This window comes from Tachyglossus aculeatus, chromosome 4 (assembly GCF_015852505.1).
Source record: "Tachyglossus aculeatus isolate mTacAcu1 chromosome 4, mTacAcu1.pri, whole genome shotgun sequence".
NCBI classification, from domain to species: domain Eukaryota; kingdom Metazoa; phylum Chordata; class Mammalia; order Monotremata; family Tachyglossidae; genus Tachyglossus; species Tachyglossus aculeatus.
Genome location: NC_052069.1, coordinates 86496543 through 86502453, shown reverse-complemented (window position 1 = coordinate 86502453; position 5911 = coordinate 86496543).

The window sequence follows — 5911 nt, the reverse complement described above, 5'->3', positions numbered from 1 at the left end:
ACGGAGCCCTCTTGGACAAAGTTAGCTACCTCGAACATCGTCAAACCCCTGCCTCGGCCCACACACTGCCCTCTCCCCCTCGGTGAGACCATTTTACCTCAGTGGACTAATTATGGTGGAGGTGGAGGCAACTGGAAACGATGCTATCAGATCAGTAGCAACAGGCCTCTGCTGCCTGCAATGAGCCCCCCACCCCCACCCCCGCGATAGGCTGAGGAAGAGCCCCTCAATAATCAGGGAGGGACCCTTGAGAGGAAATTGAATGGCACACTCTCCTATCCAGTTGTTAACTCTCTCCTCCATCCTGCTGGATTGAATTGACTGAAAATCACCTAATTTTTATTACTCTATTCATTTATTTTATTTGTACATATTTATTCTATTTATTTTATTTTGTTAATATGTTTTGTTTTGTTCTCTGTCTCTCCCTTCTAGACTGTGAGCCCACTGTTGGGTAGGGACCGTCTCTAGATTTTGCCAACTTGGACTTCCCAAGTGCTTAGAACAGTGCTCTGTGCACAGTAAGCACTAAATAAATATGATTGAATGAATGAGTAAACTAAAATAGTAACTGAACAGCTGCATATCTCCTCCAAGAAGCAATCCCTGACTAAGCCCTCCTCTCCCCTTCTCCCACTCCCTTCTGTGGCCCTCTTACTCACTCCTTCATTCATCCTCCATCCCATCCCCACAGCACATATGTATATATCTGTAATTTATTTATCTATTTGTTTGTATATGTATATTAATGTCTGTCTCCCCCTCTAGTCTGCGGGCTCATTGTGGGCTGGAATATGTCTGTTTGTTGCTGGATTATACTTTCCCAAGCGCGTAGTACAGTGCTTTGCATGCAGTAAGCACTCAATAAATACGATTGAATGAATGAATGAGTGAACTGACCACCCAAGGCATCTAGTTATTTCAATAGCATGGGTCCTACATCAATCAATCAGTGCTACTTACTGAGCACTTACAGTGTGCAGGGTACTGTACTAAGTGCTTGGGAGAGTACAGTTCAGCAGAGTTGGTAAGCATGTCCCCTGCTCACCAGGAACTCACAGTCTAGAAGGGGAGACAGACATTAAAATAAATTCTGGATAGATATAAGCATCCTTTGGGGAGGAACGTGGAGTGGCATCAATATCAAGGGCTTAAAGGATATAGATAATAATAATGATGATGGTGTTTGATCATCATTACACTTATATCACACTTACTATGTGCCAGGCACTGTACTAAGCACTGGGGTGGATACAGGCAAACTGGGTTGGTCATAGTCCCTGTCCCACGTGGGACTCACGTTCTCACTCCCCATTTTGCAGATGAGGTAACTGAGGCACAGAGAAGTAAAGTGACTTGCCCAAGGTCACACAGCGGACAAGTGGAGCAGGATTAGAACGCTTGAACTTTTGACTCCCAAGGCCAAGCGCCATCCCCTAGGCCACGCTGCTATAGATCCAAATGCACAGGCGACACAGAGTGAGACGGAATAGGGGAAATGAAGGCTTCGTCTGGGAAGGGCTCTTGGAGGAAATGTGATTTGAGTATGGTTTTGAAGGTGGGGAGAGGGGTGGTCTGTCATATTTGAAAGGTGAGGGAGTTCAAGGAGAGAAGGAGGATGTGGGGAAGGGGTTAGAAAAGGGATAGACAAGATCCAGGTACAGTGAGAAGGTTGATTTTAGAGGAGGAAAGTGTGGGGGCTGGGTTGAAGACAGCAGTGAGATAAGGAAGGAGCGGAAAGAGCTTCGGAAGGAGCTTTAAAGCCAATGGTAAGGAGATTCTGTTTGACGAAGAGATGATTGGATAACCGCTGAAGATTCTTGAGGAACAAGGAGATGTGGACTGGACTATTTAAAAAAAATGACAAAGTGACATATAGGCCGGAGTGAGGAGAGGCAGCATAGTAGAAGTTTGAATGGAGAGGAAAGGGCAAAACTTTGCAATGTTGTGACTGTGGAACCAACAGGATTTGGAGAAAGATTGACTATGTGGGTTGAAGGAGGGTCGAAGCAGGGCTTGTGAAGCGGGAAGGATGGTCATGTCATCTACAGCGATGAGAAGCAGCGTGGCCTAGTAAAAAGAGAACTGGTCTAAGAGTCAGAAGACCTCTCCACATAGAAAGCGCTCAATAAATAGCATTGATTGAGTGATTGATTGATTGATTCTTATCCCGGCTCCATCACTTGTCTGCTGTGTGATCTTTGGCAAGCCACTAAACTCCTCTGTGCCTCAGTTACCTCAGTAAAATGGGGATTAATAATATGAGCCCCACGTGGGACAGGGACTATCAGTAACCTGATTAGTGCTTAGTACAGTGCCTGGCACATAGTAAATGCTTAACAAATACCATTTAAAAAAAAACAGGGCGAGGTCAGGGTTTGGGTGGGAAGATGAGGACAAGTTTAGTTTGAGGTGTCAGCAGGACATCCAAGTAGTGATACCCTGAGAGAAGGAGAAAACGTGGAACCGTCAGAAAGGAAAGAGGTCAGAACAGGAGAGGTAGAATGCTTAATACAGTATTCGGCACACAGTGAGCATGTCATAAATAGTACTATTAATAAAAATAATAACAATTTTGGTATTTGTTAAGTGCTTACTATGTGCCGGCCACTGTTCTAAGTGCTGGTACAAAATAATTGGGTTGGACACAGCCCCTGTCCCACATGGGGCTCGCAGTCTTAATCCCCATTTTACAGATGAGGGAACTGAGGCACAGAGAAGTTAAATGATTTGCCCAAGGTCACACAGAGGATTACTGGGATTAGAACCCATGACTTTCTTACCCCCAGGTCCGTGCTCTATCCACTAGGCCATGCTATTGATACTGCGTGCCTCAGTGGAAAGAGCCCGGGCTTTGGAGTCAAAGGTCCTAGGTTCAAATCCCAGCTCCGCCAACTGTCAGCTGTGTGACTTTGGGCGAGTCACTTGACTTCTCTGTGCCTCAGTTACCTCATCTGCATGGGGATTAAAACTGTGAGCCCCCGATGGGACAATCTGATCACCTTGTAACCTCCCCAGCGCTTAGAACAGTGATTTGCACTTAGTAAGCGCTTAACAAATACCATGATTATTATTATTATTACTATTGCTACTACTAAATCAGAATTGCCAACTTTTCATTTTGAGTACAGGAGTGAATTTAAGGTGAGGCTTTGGTTGTGGGTTGTGTTTGGTTGTGCAAAGCATCAAGAAGGGGAATGGGGCTTTGATGGGGTAGAGGAGGATAAAAGAGAAAGAGAAGGAGAAAAGGAGAAAGGGAGAGAATGATGGGAAAACAGTAGGGAGAGGAAGGAGGGGAAGGAAAAAAAGGAGGTGAGGAAAACTCGAGGAAAGGACAAGAAGTGGGGAAGGAGAGGATTGTAAAGGTATTTGCCTTTCCCCCCATGTTTTCTGTTCCTCTTCTCCTTATCCTCCATCTCTACTGTCACCAGTTCTTTCATATTCCCTAGCCACCAGAGCTGGGCCCACTTGCCCACCAAGCCAGGGGCTCCATGAGGGCAGGCCAGGCATCTTCCTCCCTTCAAAACCATACTGAGAGCTCACCTCCTCCAGGAGGCTTTCCCAGACTGAGCCCCCTTTTTCCTTTCCTCCTCCCCATCCCCCCCGCCCTACCTCCTTCCCCTCCCCCAGCACCTGTATATAGGTTTGTACAGATTTATTTCTCTATTTATTTTACTTGTACATATTTACTATTCTATTTATTTTGTTAATGATGTGCATCTAGCTTTATTTCTATTTGTTCTGATGACTTGACCCCCGTCCACATGTTTTGTTTTGTCATCTGTCTCCCCCTTCTAGACTGTGAGCCCGTTGTTGGGTAGGGACCGTCTCTAGATGTTGCCAACTTGTACTTCCCAAGCGCTTAGGACAGTGCTCTGCACACAGTAAGCGCTCAATAAATACAGTTGAATGAATGAATTTGCTTAGTACAGTGCTTTGCACACTGTAAATGCTCAATAAATATGAATGAATGAATGAATCAGCATAGAGATAGTAGTTGAAGCCATAGGACAAAATAATAAGATTCTATTGTAGATGTTTCCCTATTTTCTTTATTTTTCCATTCATGAATGACAGGAAACCCAACAGGTTTATTTTTGACGTTAGCGGTAATCTGTCAAGGAGGAACGATAGTCTGGCCACCATGGAACGTGATTTTTCTGTCGGTGATACGCCTTTGGTTGACACCTGGATAACTGAAATACAATACAGAACGGTAACTGTTTTGCATGAGGTTATTTAGTCTTGCTCAGCACTGGCAGCTGTTTCTTCTCTTTTCACTCAGTTTTTAAGAATAGGTGATAATTTTCACAGAACCCTGGAATGCAAAAGAGGTCAAGGTTAGCCGCTTCTCCCAAGGGAGGCTGCCTAGCCATTGTCTAAGACATTTGTAGTTTTAGACATCTAGGCTCTGCTCGTAGTCAAAGACGGTCTTGAACAGATATTTTTCATACAAAGAAACGTAAGCCAACATAGATAAACAATTGTATTATCCCACAACAAAATGAATAGTGTAAAACTTGGAGCCCTGAAGCACTACTAAAACACTTTTTGCCAAGGAGGTGTTTTCATTTTAAGTACTATTAACAGATGTTCTTGACTTTCAGAGTTAGTCCCCAGAGCTTTGGCAGAAAATTACGCGGTACATCAGAACCTTGAAAACATACAAAAGTGACTTTGATTCATAGTAATTATAACCAGGTCTTACAATAACAGAGTTCATAATTCAAGTAATTAAGAAATGTGAATGAGGTCTGTTAACCGGACCGCTGTTAAATCAGTCTATCTCATTCAAGAAGTTTCTCTCCCCCATTAAGACATGTGTGTAAAATAGTAGTCTTAGAATGAATACGTTTTATTCTGCTTTCCCAAGAGCTTAGTACATTGTCATGCGTCCAGTAAAGTGTTCAGCACAAACTCCTAATTGATTCAGTGTTTCCCCAACCTTTAGCTAACTCCAGTAGTAAGCTTGCTGCAAGCCTGCCTAAGATCAATAATAAGTCTGATTAGAAAGGAACTAAAATCCCTGTCCTTTGCTGGGTAGGGATTGTCTCTGTTGCTGAATTGTACTTTCCAAGCGCTTAGTACAGTGCTCTGTACACAGTAAGCGCTCAATAAATACGATTGAATGAATGAATGAATAACAACGACGGTATTTGTTAAATATTTACTAAATGCTGTGAACCGTGCTAAGACATGGGGTACATACAGAATAAGGAGATCGGATGCAGTCTCTGTCCCACACAGACTAAGAGGTAGAACAGACTTTATGCCCATTTTACAGATGAGGAAACTGAGGCTCAGAATGGTTAAATGACTTGCCCGAGGCCACATCGGCCAAGTGGTGGAGACAGAACTAGAAACTAGGTCTCCTATCTCCCAGTTGTGGGTCCTTTCTGCTAGGCCACAGTGCCTCCTGTGTCACTGAATTCTTCCCAGACAACCCACATATTCAATCTGTCACCGCATCTTGTCCGTTCTACCTACTCAACATTGTTAATAATCTGCCCTTTCTTCTATATCCAAACTGTTACTGTACTGCTCTGAGGACTTATCGTATCCCACCTCGAGTACTGCAACCGCCTCCTTTCTGACCTCCTTGCTTCCTGCCTCTCCCTACTTCAGTCCATCCTTTGCTCTGCTTCCTGCACCATTTTTCTAAAAAAAAGGGCACTCCGTGTTTCCCCACTTCTCAAGAGCCTCTAGTAGTTGCCCATCCACCTCCACATCAAACAGAAACTACTTACCATTGGCTTTAAAACACTCAATCACCTTGCCCCCACTTATCTTACCTCGCTACTCCCCTATTACAACCCAGCACCTCCAATTGGCTCCTCTAATGCCAACCTACTCACTGAACCTTAACTTCATCTATCTCATCGCCGGCCCCTCTCCCACATCCTGCCTTGGA